At 39.2% G+C, this 19454-nt stretch overlaps 1 protein-coding gene across 4 annotated transcripts in view; it reads left to right on the top strand.

The window, feature by feature from the left end:
- The window catches only part of ELMO1 (engulfment and cell motility 1), a 525693-nt gene that overhangs the window by 395388 nt on the left and 110851 nt on the right, over nucleotides 1-19454 (top strand). The window lies entirely within an intron of this gene.

The raw sequence follows: 19454 nt of genomic DNA, 5'->3' as shown, positions 1-19454 counted from the left end.
AGAGCATCTCCATTTCTATCTGTTTTAAAAACTGCCATTCCCACTGAAGACTTAGGAATGAAAAATGGAGGGAAAGGAGTTAGATCACTAGATGGAAAAAGGAAAACTAGTGATGTCCTTGAAGTTTTCAGTTTGACATGTAAAGAAATAGCAGATCAGAGCATACAAGCAAGATGGCATGGCTAGATGGAAAAAGGATCTGTAGGGGTCTCAGTAGCAGGTTTTAAAAACACGGGTTCTTTGCTGTACATGCCTAATATTATGCACTTTCTACTATTACACTAGGTATGTGAATGTGTAAAAGACAATTTCAATAGCTATTCAAAAAATAATGTCCTACAGGGATAATATGGTAGATCTCTTTCTAGACCAAAACTGTCTAGTGGAAATATAATACAAGTTACATATGTAATTTTGATTTTTTTAGTAATCACATTTAAAAAGTAAAAAAAAAAAAAAGCAGGTCTAGAAATGTTAATAATGTATGTATTTAACCCAGCATGCCCAAAATATTTCAACATGCAACTACAAAATTATTAACAAAATATTTATATTCAATCTCTTATGTTGTCTTTGAAATCCAACGTGTAATTTGCAGTTACAGCAAAACTCAATTTGGTTACTAAATTTTCACAGGAAATCTGTTTTTCATAAAATTTACCATTAAAAATGTAGATTCACATACCCAACGTGTTCTGAATGTACATAAAAGTTTTTCAATAACTGAAGTTATCAGTTTTTAAATTTAAATGAGCTAAAATTAAATAAAATTTGTAATTCAATTATGCAATCATACTAGCCACATATTTCAAGGTGTCCATAGCCATATGTGGTTAGTGACTAGTCTATGATAGACAGCACAGTACTGGGCTCCAAAGAACTTTCCTGATACAACAGGCCAGTGACTCCCACCTCATCATCATGTCATGGCACCTGCATCTCTTCTTCATCTCCGTGAAATATCTGGAAGACACTTGCCCTGACAACAGAGAGAGAAACAAAATATTAGTATTCACAAATTTGTTTACTTTTGCCCTTAACCATTGTACATAGAAAACCCAACATGTAGCTAAATCTTGTTTTTTCCATTACTCTGTTTGGCATGGGGAATTAAAAGGTGTGCTATTTTTTTTTCCAATTGCAGAAAGCAACATTCACCATCTGTGGTATTTTTCTGTCCCTAGATATTGTGCCCCCGCCTCTCACCACACTTTGGACCACCTCCGTCAACTCAGTATGTTCAGGAAACATGGGTTTAGTTTTAATATTAAGCTATGCAAACCTTGATTGAGAGGGTAACTCTGCTGCAAACAGATAATTCTTTATGAAGACAAGTATAAATTGAGGCAAAGGGATGATTTAATTGCTGTTGTCTTATTCAATTCTGCAAATTTTGTTTAGCTAGAAAATATTGACTAAATAGTTCTTACAGTTAATTTGGTCTTAAAATCCTTACCTTCAACATCATATGTTATTCTATTTATCCACTCCCCCAAGGTTTTTTTTTTTAATGTAAAACTAATTATGAAAATGTAATCAACGTTTTCAGTAAACTAGATCAAAATCATGCTGTGGAGCTTTCTTAGAGGAATCCAGTCCCAGCCTCCTAGAGATGTCCTGACATTGACAATTGCAGCCAAATCTGCAAATGGAAGGATAGAGCTCAGCTTAAGTTTGGTCCTCTTAAACCTTCAGTTAATAAAGAAGTCTTTTAGAAATCTCACAAAACATTGAGAGAGGGAGAAAAAAAATCCACACAGTGCAATACCATCCCTAATGACAGGGATGCCTTCTGGTCCAACTATACCCATTACCTGCACATTGGACAGAGGAGAATGCCTTGTGCACTTAAGCACTCAACAAATGCGTTTTGGATTAAGTTGTATGGCTCCTTTGCAACTTCTTTCTTTTCATGGCAGGACTTTATCGTCTTTACTGAGGCAACACTGGCAGACCAAGTAGGTTAAACTATAGGCAGGGTTGAACCTAAGAGCGAGATACTTGCTTTGTGAATCTGCTGGGACTTGGCCACGCCAAGGACTATCATGAGTGGAAAGAAGTGCTGTGGGATTTCAGTGAGCACAGCAACACTGGGAAGTAGCTATATATTACGTAAGTGAAATTAGCATTACGGCAATTGTCTTTGAATGCCACAGGACTTTGAAGTCCACTAATTTGCTAGCTAATTTCAAACAATCTATGATATTCTAGAAATCTAGGGCTAGAAAAGTACTTGTATAGATGAGAGAGCAGTAATCCACAATCTAGGGCCTTGGATTATTGTCTATGGTTTAGCAACTGAATTTTGTAAATCATTTAACCTTTATGCTCCACAGCACATGGGTAGAGTGAAGCTTAGACTTGGTGATTTCCAAAGTCAAGCTTTCAAACAATCTGCTCTCTAAGGCTCGTATTTCACTGATCGCGGCAATCATTCCCACTGTACCTAGATGGAGCCTCAGAATCCATCTTAACACAGCACTAAGTCAGCCACTACCAAGCAATCAGAACTGGCTTACTGCAGAAACTGATTTTTCATCCCTCTCCTATGTCCTTTTCTCAGCTCTGTGCATTGTGCAAGACTTTGAAAAGGAACATACAGGGAATTATCATCAGTATGCAGAGTTTCAGGGATAAGGGAACGTCAGTTCTTTACTCATCCTCTTGCTCAGCTGTTCCATGGAGGTGTTGCCATCTGACAAGGAGGGCTGCAGCCTGGCACTTTGGGAGCTCACTTTTCCTTTCCTTTGAGCTATAAGTGATGAGAGACCTGTCAAGGAGAGCAGTTCACTGGCATCATTCCCAGACCTGGAAGCATAATGAAATAAAGTTTCATTCTGACTTGGTTGGAATTTTTATAGCTGAACATTTGAGATAGCATCTGGGGCAGTTCTAACATCCATTTGCCTGGTGGGAATGAAGCACCCATCAGCTAATGGAACTCAGGCCTTCATGCTGGCAGCCCATACTGACAGACTTACCCTTTGGGCAAATCATTTCTAAGTAGAGCCAGCCAGGCCACAGGTCCTAGCAGCTAAGATGGAGCTCACTCGTGTCTAATGGTTCAACAATGTGAAATATGCATTATAGGAGCTTTATCATCTACAAAGAATGATATCAAAGAAAGAACTGGTCTGAACACCACCAACACTGGTACTAAGCATCGATCTAGACTACTTAATGTTAAGGATTCAACCGAAGGCTTGGGCTCTAGGGATCCTATGTTGGTACTGTCCATTGGCCCTCTCTTCCTGATACCCACACCCTTCCAGCTTTAGAGAACGGAGTGGGTCAGTGGACAAAAGCCCTCACTCTGGATTCCATAAGCCAGGCTCAAACATCTCTGCAAAGTGGGCCCAAGAAGCTCTGCAAAGACCACTTTAAGGATAGATCCCTCTATCCTCCATAAAATTTCTTGAGAGCTAGGTAGATGACTCTCTAAACCCTTTGAACCTTAGCTCTCTCATTTATAAAAATGGAAGTAAAGGTGCACTTCTCGCAAGGCTGTTGGTGAGTGAAAATTAAATTATGGTGTCTGTGTAAGTGATGAGTGAATACATTGTGTAAGAAGAAAATAGTATGATTATGTTCTTGGGTAGAAGCCATTTATTTTTTTGTATCTCAGAGAATGTTTAGCTCAGCTCTTTGGCTGTGTCTCTGGACAGCTGGAGTGCTAGGAGGGCACGTGCCATCTGCTCTCAGATCAGTTTCCTAAATCCTCAGAGACTACCTCAGCCCTGCTAGCACCAGAGGCTACCCAGAGAGAAAAGGATGCTGCCCTTAGAACAAAGAGCTTGGGATAAAGTCCCAGCTTAGCCACTAGTAAGATGTAGGTCTTTGCCGTATTGCCTCTCCAATCTTTACTATCACTTTTCTCATGTATAAAATATAGATAATATCTATCCTATCAGATATATAAAAATATTTAGAGAACAAATTAACATATCCCATGTACTCTGTGGATTGTACTTAAGGTAAAATATAAATAAATATATATTTATATATAAATATATAATAATAGTAATATTACTTCAAATCTAATATCTCTTAACAACTCAGCCTTGTTTATAGAGGAGGAATCACTGGAAACATGTTTTTAGAGCAAGAGTCCCAGAAGCTCCAGAGTAATGATGTATGCGTTCCTGATTTTGGAAGCCAGTCAAGATCAAATGATATTGTGCTTCTTGGCAGATGCCTTGTGGCATTCAGGAAGGCTGTGACCTGTCATAAATAATTGGTCCCTTTTACATTTGTAAGTCAAGATGTTCTTGGTCTCTGCATATGGCCCATAAATCTTTCTGGATTGCCAGGTTTTAACCATCTTGCCCCAACTCTGTCTTTCTTCTTCATGAAGACATAATAAAATTTTGGAAAACATGCATATCTTTGGTTCTTCCATATGGACGTTCCCAACTACTTCTTGATAGCTTTCTTGTCTCCCCCATTCCCCTTAGCTGTGCACTCTACACCCCTGAATTCTATATTCTGTCAAGAAAGGAGAAAGGGTGATGTCTTCCTTTGTTACGTCTGGTTATCTATTTACTATAAACCTGTCACATCCTAGATCTTAAAGAATCCTGGAGTCCTGAAATGGCAAGATAATTCCATCTGGTGACAACTTGAGTGCTCTGGTGGTGGCTTCATAGGGCCCTCATCTGGGCTCAGTGGGCCCTTGGGTGGGGAGGGAAGGATTGCAACATGCAGTTACCTTGTTACAGGTGAAGAAACTGAGTCTCAGAGGAATTAATTGACTTGTTAATATGTCTGTTAACAAGGGAGAGTGCTTACATTTTTCTTGCTCTCTCAATTCAGTCAATAACCACTATTTGCAAAATACTTGCTCTGTATCAGTTCTAGGCCTTGGTATTATCTATGAACATAAATCACCTGTGAGTGTCTATGGCTTAACCTGCAGAAAGGTTTATTTTTCATGCAATCATTAGCCTCAAAGTTGCCCAGAATTTAGAAGCCATGATAACAAAATTCCCAACAAACTAGTTTTTTATAGAAGTTGACCTTTGAAGAGCACTGGTTTGAATCCATTTATAGGTGGATTTTTTTTTGCAGTACAGTACTGTAAGTAGTACAGTACCATCTTCCTTAGATTTTCTTTTTTAAAAAATATTTTATTCATCTATTTGAGAGAGAGAGAGAGACAGAGATAGCAAGAGAGAGCATGAGCAGGGAGGAGAGGGAGAAGCAGGCTCCCTGCTAAGCAGGGAGTCAGACATGGGGCTTGATCCCAGGACCCTGAGATTATGACCTGAGTCAAAGGCAGACACTTAACTGCTTAACCGACTGAGCCACCTAGGCGCCCTTCCTAATGATTTTCTTAATAACATTTTCTTTTCTCCAACTTGCTTACTGTGAGAATACAGTATATGTAATACATATAACATAGAAAATATGTATTAACTGACTATGTTATCGGTATGACTTCTGGACAACAGTAGGTTATTAGTAGTTAAGTTTGGGTGGGGGAGTCAAAATTATATACAGCTTTTCAAATGTGTTGGTGTGTCTAACCTCCACATTGTCCAGGGGTCAACTGTATTCACTAATTTATTTGTATATTCACTTAAGCATTCATTCTCCTGCCATTTACATAAAGAATAAATATCCACTTCTTAAAAGTTGGGCTTCTGTAAGAGTTCTTTCAAAACAACCTGAAAGTAATTGATAAAAACAAATTGGCCAAGAACTGCCCTTGATTTTTGCCTTTGTTCCCCTCGGTGTGCTACTTTATATGGCCTAGATGGTACAGAGGTAAATGTAAATAATGAAAAATCAGAACCATAAAAGCAAACTCAAGAGCTATCCACTCTCCTACTTTTTGCAGAGCAGTTTAGGAGATGAAACATAGGTGAACCCAAAAATGTTCACTTTACCAAAGGTTTCTGAACTGTTAGAATTGTCAGGGGAGATAGAATTTGCAACTATGGTGATAGAGAACTGTTGTAATTCCATGTCACCCGCTTAGAGGTCTGAGTAGCAGTGGGTGGGGAAATCTCGTAGCCCTCTGAGCACTGTAGTAACTATGCAGTAATCAAACCAACAGTGTGTGGCGCTCTCTCTCCCATCCCTGGTGTAGTTGTACAGGCTCCCTCCCAGTCACTGGCTTCAAGGCCAGATCAATGTCAGAAACACTTGCCTGATGCTTATAAAAACTGTGCCTTCGTTGTGCTAGGCACTTTATATATGAAGAGGTCCTTTTAATGGTATTTTCCAAGCTGTTTTTTTTTTTTTAATTCTTCTCTCTTTTTTATTTTTAAGATTTTATTTATTTATTCATGAGAGACACAGAGAAAGAGGCAGAGACACAGGCAGAGGGAGAAGCAGGCTGCCTGAGGGGAGCCAGATGTGGGACTCGGATCCTGGGATCCTGGGATCACACCTTGAGCTGAAGGCAGATGCTTAAACACTGAGCCACCCAGGCATCCCTGATTATTATTATTATTATTAATGTGGCTGTTATTTTTAAATTACTGCATACAGTGGTCTGTCAAGATACAGTTTTTTCCCCTGGTTTTATTGAGAAATAATTGACATACATCACTGTAAGTTTAAGGAGTACAGCGTGATGGTTTGATTTAAACATGTGCAATCATTACCACAGTGGGTTCGGCTAACATCCATCTTCTCACATAGATACAATAAAAAGAAAAGAAAAAAATTCTTCTTGGATGAGAACACTTAGGATCTACGTTCATAACTTTGCTGTAAACTACACAGCGGTGCTAACTATAGTCATTAGTTGTACATCACGACCCTAGTACTCACCTATCTTTTAACTGGCAGTTTGTACCTTGTGAGCACACTCCTTCTCCCCACCCTCTACCTCTGGCAACCATTAATCTGTCTCTTTTTTTATAAGTTTGGTATTTTGTTGGTGTGGTTGGTTGGTTTAGATTCCACATATAAGTGAGATCATACGGTATTTGTCTCTGTCTGACTTAGCATCATGCCTGCAAGGTCCATCCATGTTATCACAAATGATAGAATTTCCTTGGTCTTTTTTTATGGCTCAATAATATTCATTGTGTATATATATATATATATATATATATATATATATGTGCGATGAAAATGTATGTATCTATAGGAGATGTATATACATGGATATGTGTGTGTGTGTATATATATATATATATACACACACACACACTACACCATCGTAGGATACAGGTTTTTATCAAAGAGTGCATCCCCCAATACTCAAAGGACAGAGGGCGGGATTCAGGGAGGCTTTAGTGCCCATTCTCGGTCTCTGTCCTTTTTCCTAATACATTTCATTGCAGCATTAAGAGCAATCTTTAAAGGCATTATATACCCTTTTTACAGGTAAGGAAACAGATGCCGAGAGTTAGCTTATTATCCTTCCTGTAAGTGGTAGAGTGAGATTCAAATTCAGGTGTGTCTGATTCCCAAGCCCGTGTTCCTCTTACTGACATCTAATACCTCCATTTCAGCCCCACCACTTATACCCTGATTTATAACTAATGCATTAGAAAAGTAGACTTCAGTCTGGGGTGCTCATTCCCCTGAAGAGTGGGAAGACTTTTCAAGGGGAAGTCAGGCATGGCTAGTTTTAAAGTGATCCATTTCCACATTCTCAGTTTCCACCTGTACCTCAAAACGGACCATCTTGAGAGGGCTCTTGGGACCCTCCCAGTGGTCTTGCTCCCTCTTGACAAAAGAAAGGCCTCCTCTCACCTCCATCGGATCTCACAATGGTGTGTGGCCCAATGTGTGGAAGCCTTCTCTAGAGCCACACAGAGGCATGTGACAGATCCTTTAAGTAAAGATCCATAAATGCGTTCCCATCTTAATAAGAAATGGAGTCCCGATGAAATCTTTCTCTTCAGTTTAATAATCACCAACATTGTAATGTATTTATTTCAATTACTTCATATTAAAATTGTACTGTTATACTCAATGAAGAAGAATATTTTTAGGGATCCCTGGGTGGCGCAGCGGTTTAGCGCCTGCCTTTGGCCCAGGGTATGATCCTGGAGACCCGGGATCGAATCCCACGTCAGGCTCCCTGCATGGAGCCTGCTTCTCCCTCTGCCTATGTCTCTGCCTCTCTCTCTCTCTCTCTCTGTGACTATCATAAATAAATAAAAATTTTTTTTAAAAAAGAATATTTTTATTATAGCCTCCTGTTCACAGAAAATGTATTTTAAATGAGATTTTAGTGTGTGTGTGTGTGTGTGTATATATATATATATATATGTGTATGTATACCAAGAGACGTATAATAGTATGATTAACAGTTGACTTTGAAGCATAGAATTCTATCATGCTAAAATTCTGTATGAGTAGAATTGAGGTAGAATGGGAACAATGGGAAGTAGAATGGGAATTTGAGTTCTAAGGCAGGATGGCAAACAATGACCCATGAGCCAAATCCAGCCCACTGCCTATTCTTGTATACAAAGTTTGCTGGGACACCAGCCATGCCTATTCATCTATGTGCTGTTTATGACTGCTTTCGTGCTACAGTGGCATTGTTGAGTAGCTATGACAGAGACTGCTTGGAAAGCCTAAAATAGTGTTTGGCCTTTACAGAGAAAGTTTGCAGACCTGTTATTAAAGGAGAAAAATGATGTAAAATTTCCAACTATTAAAAAAGAGCTTATTCATATATTTTTAAATGAGTAATTATGGGTATAAAAACCCTATTGAATATATATCCAAGGATATATTTTAAAATGTGATGCAACCATTTTATTTTTTATTTTTATATCAATATTATAATATGCCGAAAATTATATTCTTTGCAAGTATTCCAAATGTGATAAAAAAATTTCAGCCATCAATTTAAAAATGTGCATGTTGAAGGTATACATAGATTTTTTTTTTTTTTCAAATTAGGGAGGAGACCACTGCCTTTGAAGACAGGATCAGGGATGTGACTTTCCACAGTTTAAGGCCATCCTATGATGGATGGGGAGCTTGCCTTTTTCATGGAGCAAATTGAGCCCCATGTGAGTACCTCAGCCCTCACTCAAGCTGTTCCCCCACAGCCTTGATGGGTAGCTGACGTCAATGTTCTCTAACAGAGGCAATGTCAAAGAGTGGCCTTAAATGTCTGGGTTCAGTCTTACAGATCAGAAAATTCCTTCACAAGCTCCTACTTTGGCCCTTCTATTGGCCAGCTGGGGGAAGAAAGAACAGCAGTGCCCTTCCAAGAGGTAGAAGGTTGGGCTTTTTAGGACGTCCCTGCAGAACTGATGGGAGCCTGTGCTGCCTCTGGCCGCACTGTTGGTGGATTGCACCCCACAAGTGGATGTTGACACCTGACTTGATACATGTTTAGGATTGAATTCTTTCTTTCTCCAAAACTGAGATGCTGGTCAATATTTCAGAATATGACCTTGTTTGGAGATAGGGTCTTTGTAAAGGTAGTCAAGTTAAAATGAAGTCCTTAGAATAAGCTCTAATCTGCTTGTGTCCCAATAGAAAGGAGAAATTCAGGCACAGAGATAGACATGCCTTGAGATAAGACATTGAAAAAACACAGGGCCACTTACAAGACAAGGAGAGAGGCCTGGGACAAATCCCCCCCTCACAGCCCTCAAGAGGAACCAACCCTCCTGATACCTTGTATTCAGACATTCAGACTACTGACCTCCAACATGAGAAGGCAATAAGTCTCTGTTGTTTAAGCCACCCAGTCTGTGGTACTTTGTACTTTCTGACCAAAGCCCTAACAAATAAATACAGTGTGCTGAAAAGCACAGATTCTTTTTTTTTTTTTAAGATTGTATTTATTTATTCATGAAAGACACAGATAGAGAAAGGCAGAGATGTAGGCAGAGGGAGAAACAGGCTCTAGGCAGGAAGCCTGATGTGGGACTCGATCCTGAGACCGCAGATCACACCCTGAGCCAGGGGCAGGTGCTCAACCCCTGAGCCACCCAGGCGTCCCAGCACAGGTTCTTTTAATGAACTTTCCAAAGCCCAGTGACTTTTATGTTTAGCTGTGTTCTGAAATTACTACATGACATAGCCCATCAGAGCACAAGTTATCAGAATGAATCTAAAGACAGAGAACTGGACCCAGGGAGACTTTGATCCTGACCTTTCCTTCCCCCTAGAGCAGTTAATATCAAAAACTCTGGAGCCAGAGCCCTTGGGTTTAAATTTTACTAGCCATATGACTTTGGGGCTTGAATGGCCTCACTTATTAAATTGAAGAGTAACAGCACCTGCCTTGTTAGGTTATGGCAAGGACCAACTGAGTTCAGATGTAAAACCCAGTGCTTGGCACATAGTAAATGTTCAACAATGAAATGTTCATTGTATTATTGAGGAACCAAAAAGAAGAAACTCTGCCTAAGGCCACCTCAGACCTGTGAGTCACCTAGCAAAGTACTACACACATGTCCCTTGAAATTCTGTAAGATTTGTTTGTGAAATTACCATATAAATGTTAGAAAGACTTTTTTTTTTTTAAATCTAGCGTTGTCTTTTCTCTTGTTGTATCCTGTCTTATTCTAGCAAAGCCTAATATTTGAGAATAGCTGGCATGCCTTATTAATCCTTAAAAAAGTATCTGCTCCAGCACCAGTTGGCAGTTAGATTTCATCAGTCACTTGAGATTATGGATTAACTCACTGATCTTTTTACCCTTCGAGCTAATTAGCCTTTGGACAAATACAGCTAGTCACAGAAGCCAAACACAGCTGACCAAACACATTTCAAAGAGTAAATTTGGTGGGTAAATAATGCCCAGCTTAGATCTCTCAGTGATATTGCTTTTCTGAGTTACTGGAATCTCCATGATCTTTCCTTCCCAGCTAGCATTGGAAGTGAGGTATTTACAAGGCTTATAAGCAAAAGGGACAATGTGACTAATAAACCAGCTATCTCCTCCCTACTTAACTCTCCCTCACCCCCATTTAAGATAATTCTTTCTCTGATGTTCTCTAATAACTGCCTCAGTTTGACTTGAAATGATTGCAACATATCCTTTGGGATACTTGTTTAACAGACAAGGGAAACTTTCCTAGATCCCCATCTGAAATATAATTTTACTCAACTTAATTTAATTACCACTAACTGCCAAGACTTTCTCACACCTCCATAAAGCACTTTAAACAGTTCATGTCTCACCTTGGTGCTAAGGCCCGTTAAGTACTTGGAGATAATTATCGCATTCTCTTAGACGATGCTTGGTGAAATTCAATATTTTTAGACCTTCCGTTCTTTGCTAAAGAAGGCCTCTCTCCAGGTAGTCTTTTTTAAGCTCCCTTTAGTTGAAATTATTCTCATATTGTAAGAGCTACAGCCTCACCAGTGAGTTGTAGGAAGTTGCAGGAGGAATCTCTGCTTGGGGCCAGCCAGTCCCTTGGTAATAGCAACTGGAATGCTATGCCCATCCCGGTGTACAGCTCTATTGGGCGGGCTCCTGGTTTCTCCTCTGATGTCTCCTTGCACGAGCAACCTTACACTGTGCATCCACATCTTCTGAGTGGCCACTGCTTCTTTCTGACCCCAAAGAGCAGAGTTCTAGAGGAAGAAGGATTCTAGATTGAATGACAGCTCTGACATTGCACAAGCACATACCTACTCATTTGGGTTTGGTTTTTGTTCATGTAGCCAAGAAAACAGGAAATGGTTTAGCTCTTATTTCAGAAGAGTAGAAGTGTGGTTGTTTTGCACTTGTCATCAATATTCATTGATAAAAAACATTTGTCACGTGAATAGTAAGTGCCTAGCACTGTGTTTTGGTAAATCAGAGGAATCCAAAGAGAATATGATCTAGACTTTGGTCTCAAAGATCTTAGAAAACAGGGAAAAGCTTACAAGATAGGAAATCATATTGAACAGTGTTACCTAGTTAATAACAGAATTGTAAGCTTCAAGTGAAATAAATCCTAGGCCACTATTCTGTAACTAGTTCATTTGAAAAAATATCCCATGGTGAAGAGCACCATATGTTACACTTGCGTGGGCTTTCCCAAACCAAGATATCGTGTCTGATACCAAGTGGCATCTGTCTAAATGAATTATGATAATACGAGTTTATTATACAGAATGAACTGTATATGTATCTGACAAGGAAAAATGACCAAGAAATATTTCTCAGTGAACAAAGAAAGCAGTAGGATAATATACAGCATATGACCCATGGGGTGTGTGTGTGTGTGTGTGTGTGTGCACGCGCGCACACTCACACATGTCTATGTTTTGGGAGTATGAATAGATTTGTATGTGTTTGCATATATATAGGAAAATGAATAAGAAATGAATAAGGCAGTGGATAACTCTAGAAAATGAGGCTGGGGAACCCAGAAAAGGATTTTTATTATTTTTTAAAGATTTTATTTATTTATTCATGAGAGACACAGAGAGAGAGAGAGAGAATGAGAGAGAGAGAGGAGCAGAGACACAGGCAGAGGGAGAAGCAGGCTCCATGCAGGGAGCCCAAGGTGGGACTCGATCCCAGGTCTCCATGATCAGGCCCTGGGCTGAAGGCGGCACTAAATCGCTGAGCCACCCAGGCTGCCCAGGACTTTTATTTTTAATATGATATTTTTCTATACATATTTTTAGTATAAATTTTATACTTATGTTTATTTTATTTTAAACATCAAAATTGATTCTTTAAAAATATAAATCTTGATAAAATAATGATAAAAAATAAAATGCCATGAAATACTATCAATATAATAGGAAAGTGTGTATATCCTTGACTTTAATTATTGGAGAAATACAATTTAGAGTTTGTTTTGGAAATGTTTAAAGCAGTGATTCTCATCCTTTGGTGATTTTTACCTGTTGATTCTATTAAAACTGAAAAAAACCCAGTCCCAACTTTATAAACCAGAATTGCAAGTGAGTCTTAGTTATGTGTATTTAAAAACATGCACACACCCCACCACCACCAACTTCCTCAGGTGGTTCTGATGTGTGCCAGGTGAAAGCATAGGGCCAGAGTAGAAATGGAAGATGACAAAAACTATCCACTGTGACCATGAACATATGAGGTGAGACCTGTGAAGAGATAAAGATCTTAAATTGGATTGAAACACGATATAGATCATGTTTTACTCACCAAACAATTATTCAAGGAAATGATAGAAAAAAATATTTAAAGGGAAAAATTCAGCACACAAATAAGAAAAACATAGGAATGGCAATATGGACATCAGAGAAGAAATTAAGCCAAAAAGCTTTAGCTGGCAAGAAGAATCATTTCATAGAGGAAACATCCAAACTGATTTACAAATAGAGTAGTCATAAATCTTTTTTCAGAACATATCAATATCATCAAAATGAAAAGGAAAAACTAGAAATAAAAAGAGAAATGGACAAAAATACAGCTTTGAGAAAACATCATTGCATTATTGTTATATTTCAAATATAACACATAGAACACCTTATAATTAATAAGCATTAACCAATAGGTACATGTTGAGTTGGTATCTTCCACTGGAAGTATACCTTCTTTTCTAAGGATCCATGAAACTTTTTAAAAATATCTCACTTACATGGCCAAAAGTCTTTAATACATTCCTAAAGCCACTGGCTTTTCAGTAACTACTGAATCAAAACAGAAAGCAAAACTTATGCTAGAGGCTATTTAGAAAACAATGACCATGAAAAGGTGGTATGAGAAAGCTTACACAATACAGCCAAAGTCCTCAAATGGAAGAGCCCTAAAAATCATTCTTTTTAAAATTATTATTTTTATAAAAAGAATGAAAATACGTGAACCAAAGATTTAACTCAAATTAGAAAATAAAAGAGCAAAGAAGGCAAGAGGAAAGATATAATAAAGATAATAAACTAGAAAACAGAGAACTAATAGAATCTTAAATAAATCCAAGAACTCCTTTTTTTTAAAGATTTTATTTGACGCAGAGAGAGAAAGAGAGAGAGCACAAGCAGAGGGAGCAGGAAAGAGAGGGAGCCTAATGCAGGGCTGGGATCATGGACCTTGGGATCATGACCAGAGCCAAAGGCAGATGCTTAACTGACTGACCCGCCCAGGTGCCTCCCAAGAACTCCTTCTATTAATGAATAGCCAGTGACAATTTTGTCAAAGAAAATACAGAGGAAATGTGAATTAACAAATTTATAATTGAAAATGATACTGAAACAGGCATGGAGGTAGCTAAAACATCGTTAATGAGTTCAATGGGTGGCAATATGCAACATACTGGGTAAAGCTCAGTCAGTTTGCACACACACACACACACACACACAAGTGAAATAATTATAGGCCATTAAGTATGCATGTATTTGAGGCAAAATATACAAATTGCCAGCAGAGCAAATTCTGTTACTTCGTTGGTTGAAACATGTATTTGTGTGATCTTCCTGAAAATGGCAATGTGTATCAAGAACTTAAAAATTTATATGATCCTTGACCCTCTTATTCCAAATCAAGTAGTTTATCAAAAGGAAATCAGAAATGTAGAAAGATACTCTTTGATAGGAGACAGAGTTTAAGAAGACTAATGTCACGGGAGTGTGCTGATGATATTACCATTTGGGTGGGAAAATACAAAAATAGAATGATTTGATCTAGGAAAAAGCATGTAATTATGAGTTGAAATGATTCTGGACTGCACCACAATGTTAACACTCATTTTTGGGGTGTAGGGATTACAAGTGATCTTTATCGTCTCCTCCGTGATTTGGGGGTGTCTTCCAAACATTCCTCAGTGAGGAATGCGGTCTTTTGTAACTAGACCATAAAATTATGAAAGTAACTGGAGAAATTTTAATATAAAATAATAGAAAAACATTTAACCAGGAAAGCACAAACAAAAAGCATGACGTGCATATAGCCTATCAAGACTGAGAATGCTGCAAAACCCTCTGGTGTTCACTGAGTAGTTTGTATACTTCCCGTTCCCTTGAAGGGGGTACAGAGGAGAGGTGAAGGGAGAAGGTACTAGTGAGGACATGTTCTTCTCCAAACCTGAGGTCTTTGGTGTTACCAGTGATCCTCAGGGTGCGGTTGGCACCCTCCCTCCCTCCCTTTACCAGAAACATAAAGTTTGGTCAACACTCCCCCTAGTGGCAACTTAACAAATCTCCTAAAGTTACTTCGCCAAGAGCCAGGGGCTGAAAACGGATGCCAGTGTCAGTTCATCGAGGCACTTAATGGCACATATTGCCGGACTCCATCTCAAGTGTGTGGCTCAGACATATGTATTCCTTCTTTAACAAGCAGCCCAGTGATTAAAATCTTCAAGTGTGGAAACTATTGACCTAGATTCTACATCCCTGAATGTTACAGAAAACAGAGGCAGCGTGAGAAGAAATTCTTGTAAATCTAATTTAGTATTAATTTCCAAAGAAGAAGAGAGGCCAGACGCATTTGTATTAATTTCCTCTAGTGAATCCTTGGGAGAACGCTAGCTGCTACTTTTATTCCTTAGGCTATCTATAAATATATGGGAGTATAAGTTAGAGACAAGTGAGTTATACCTGGCCATTGTTGCCTTATTATTCTCCATTCGTATTTCTAAACATCCTCCACACCTTAGATTTTCTTTCCAGGTTCTAGACAGCCAGCCCATTTGGAACAGCTCGCCGATTTAATCAACATGCTGCTTATCATGTTTTCCAGATGGTTAATGGGTCTCTTAAATAAAACTGGCCCTAATTCTAACTAGAGTTTCTATTCTGGTCCCTTTTGTAGAATAATTTGTCTCATGGCCAAAGTTTCCTTTCATTATTTCTCTGTAGTCTTCGGTGATCCCTTTTTACCACTTCTTTGTTCAAAACTGTCAAATGGCACATTCATTCAATTCACTAACGTTAATCCTACATGCAGGAAAGAGGAGACTGTTCATATTAATATCAACACGCTACCCAAATCATTTATCATTTACATCTAAAGTTTTAGAGACTAGGTCTCTCATCATTATCGATTGAGAGAAGAAAGAGCCTTCTTGTGGACCTGCAGACCGGTAGTTCCCATTGCTACTTCTGCCTTGAGAAAGAGTGTTCTTGTCATCTGAAACAGCATGACTGTGGGGGAGCAATGGGTATGGATCGAGTTTTCGGGAGTCCTACTTGAAAGACCTGTGGTCTTAATATTCAGTGCTACACAAAGGATTCCAAATATAAATAACCTTTGAGCTGACCAGATCAGATTGAGGTCTGATTCCCACTTCACAAACGGTTTCCAAGGCCTACAGTTAGGTTGTATAAAAGTGACATTAAAACTCACATTGGCGGAATGCCGTTATGGCATGACTTCCACAATAATGAACGTCTGGAAGTAGGCAAGATAATGTAAGATTTGAATGAGGTTGTATCCTGAAAGGAAGGCAGCCAGAGGTCCCGAGATTTAATGGAGGTGCTGCAGGAAAAAAAAAAATAAATAAATAAATAATATATATATATATATATATATGAGACTCTATTACACCAAGCACTTTCCTCTTTTTCTTTCTATTGCCTGCCTGGGATGATTTTGCAGAGTTTAAAAATAAATGAGCTGTATTCATTTTTCCTTCAGAGCTTTGCTTTGAAGGCATTCTATACGGGGGAGAAAGAAAGAAAGAAAAACTAACACTGGCAATATAGGGGGGATCGAAACATGCAAATGTGAGCATTCTCTCCAGCAGTATCTGTTTAATAGCTCAGGACTCCTTATGTGGGGAGATATGCCTGGTTCCAATTAAGGTCACATCATACAGGCAAATGTGAGCTTCAAAGAGGTGCTAATGATCTACTAGGTAATGCAGAGGAAATGCTGTTTTTTGAATGGGCTTCGGCAGCATTTAAGCCTTCCGCCTGTCATCTGTACACTGTACACAGTGCCTGGGATTAGGTTTCTTAGAGCAACTCGATTGCAATTTTCAGTGCTAACTAGAGGCCAGGATTCTTTTGCAGGCCTATCATTTGTGTTGATCACTGCTTTTCACATTTTATTTTAGCCGCAGAACCTTAGTTTCAACAGAGTGGACCCTTACCTATAAAGCACATGAAAGTACAACTCTATGAAGGAAATCAGGTTGCACATCTCAGAGATTATCCACCCCCACTGCCCTCCCCCACTCCCCCACCCCCGAGCTTTTCTTTCAGTGCCTCCCCCACGTCTCTCCATGACAGAGCTTGAAAATAGTCTTCTGGGAGAAAGAACAAGATTTCTTCTCTATAACCCAGAGGGGGAAATGCCTTTAATTGTTCATTCATTGTTTGACGGGACAAGTATTTCTTCAGTGCCCTCTTCTAGGCACCGTGGATGGAGCAGTGAATAAGGAAGACCAAGAGCCTGCTCTGGGGGAGGCAGTGGGGGTGAGCTAGCTGGGCAGCCAGGGACATGTTGGGTGCTATGAAGAAAATAGAGATGGAGGTGCAAGGAGACAGGGGTTCTAGTGAGGAGGCTAAAGGGAAGAAGGGTGTGGTCTGTCCAAGAAACCAGGGTGTTGAGGGTGAGTGGCCATAGTCAGAGCTTGGGGGTGTTTTAGGCAACAAAAGCTCCTGAAATCTCTGAAGCAGGGGTATTGAGGCACACTGGATGTCACCACCAGGATATGGGGGTGTTAGCGGCTGTGGCAAGCTCCTTCCTGGAGTGTCTAGTAGGCCATGATGGAAATTCCCTAGTTTGCTTTTTATTTTAAATTCATTTTCAATCATGGTTTAATTGTTTATCATTAAACTATTTGTGATTAAGCTCTTTATGTTTTTTAAAAATTTATTAATTTTTAGAGAAGAGAGAGAAGTGAGAGCATGCATGGGGGGAGGAGCAAAGGGAGAGAGAGAAAAAGAATCTTGTGCAGACTCCCCAACTCTGTGCCAAACGCAGAGCCTGATGCAGGACTCGATCTCACAACCCTGAGATCAGGACCTGAGCCGAAATCAAGAGTCAGTGCTCAACTAACTGAGCCACCCAAGCGCCCCTAAGCTCTTTATATTTTTATTTCCCTGACTTCCAAATGGGCTTTGAGGTAATTCACATACATGATGCTTAAACACCAGTCCATTCAAATAAAAGCTCAAAACCATGTGGCAGGTGAATGAAGTAATAGTGAGATTGAGCAGGAAAAATGTAGTTCTATGTTCCATCAGAGCCAGGGTTTAAAAAAGAAAATGAAAGAAGAAAATGATGGCTTCTGTAATTCTGATTAGTTAAAGAAAAAAAAGGAAGACTATCCATTCTTAAGGGAAGAAACTTCTAAAATAAATTCTAAACGTAATGTGTTCCGTTGGGCCTTATATAAGAAACATTAATAATTCCCTTTATGAATGTTGAATACCTAATGCATGCAAATTGTTGACACTCTAGGGAATATAAACCTTAATCAAACATAAATTCTACCTTCCAGGAGCTTGCAGTTTAATGCAGTATATAACAGATGTTACAAATAACTCTACTACAAGGCAGGAGATATAAATATTAGTTTTCAGAGTACCTAGAAACAGGAATAATAGGTGTCACAGTAAAGCATGACTCTGGAAGCATTTCAGGGTTAAAGGAAAGAGCTAAAGTGGCCAGACAAGTTTATAGCTTTCCCACAATCCAAGGATTTCCCGCACAGTGCCCTGGGGCAGGGCGGCAGGCCCAGTTCTTGAGGCTGTCTTCCTCTGCTCTCTCATTTCACACCCAGGAGCTCGTCCTCATACAGTTCAGGGGTGACTCTTTGTCATGGGCCTGGGAGGCAGGTCTTCTGCTTCGCTCATTTAGAGACATCATACTTTGGATATTAGTTGTGTAGGTGATAAATTGGCTTTGTTATGAAAATTGAGTTAAGCTGTAAGCATCATTAAAGAAAAAAATGCCTCTAATCCATCTATCCAGAGAAATACTTTGTTGATATTCTGGTCCATGTCTTCTCAGACATTTTTTTCTATGAATGTGGATGAGGAGAGAATCACACCATCTAAATGATTCTGTGACTCCCTTTCCTTACTTAAACTTCAAGACATACAGTCAGTGATAGCCTTATTAATTGCCACATGGCACTCTGGTGTATAATTGTATCATAAGTCACCTAACCAATTTTCTAGAGTTGACACTTAAGTTGTCCCCAGTTTTTCACCACTAGAACCAATACTGGGATGCACATTCTTTAAAATACATTTTCCCACACTTTTCCAATCTTCTGTAGTACTTTTCTAGACATGGAGAGAACAGTGATTTTTGGTAACTGTTCTAGTTCTAACTTATCCACATAAATACCCAAAGTTTTGCTTCAGACTTTTTTGTTCATTGGCTCTAACTACAAACAATGCTAAGCTGTCCTTTCTACAGAAGGAAGGGGGCCTTCACAGCACCAAAGAGGCCCCTGAATTTTAGATTCTCATTTGTGTCTCCTTTCTTCCCATTTCAACCTCGCTAATTGCTCTAAATCAATAACTTAAGCCAGAGCATGGAAAGCATTCAATAAGTCATCAAATTCCTTAAGTTCTGCCTCCTAAAAGTGTCCTGAATCTGTTTTCCACCCTCCTCTGGCTCAGGCCATGACCACTGACCC

Source organism: Canis lupus, chromosome 14 (genome assembly GCF_011100685.1).
Source record: "Canis lupus familiaris isolate Mischka breed German Shepherd chromosome 14, alternate assembly UU_Cfam_GSD_1.0, whole genome shotgun sequence".
Taxonomy (NCBI): Eukaryota; Metazoa; Chordata; class Mammalia; order Carnivora; family Canidae; genus Canis; species Canis lupus.
The sequence above is the reverse complement of the archived record's forward strand: the minus strand, read 5'-3'. Positions and strand labels throughout refer to the sequence as shown.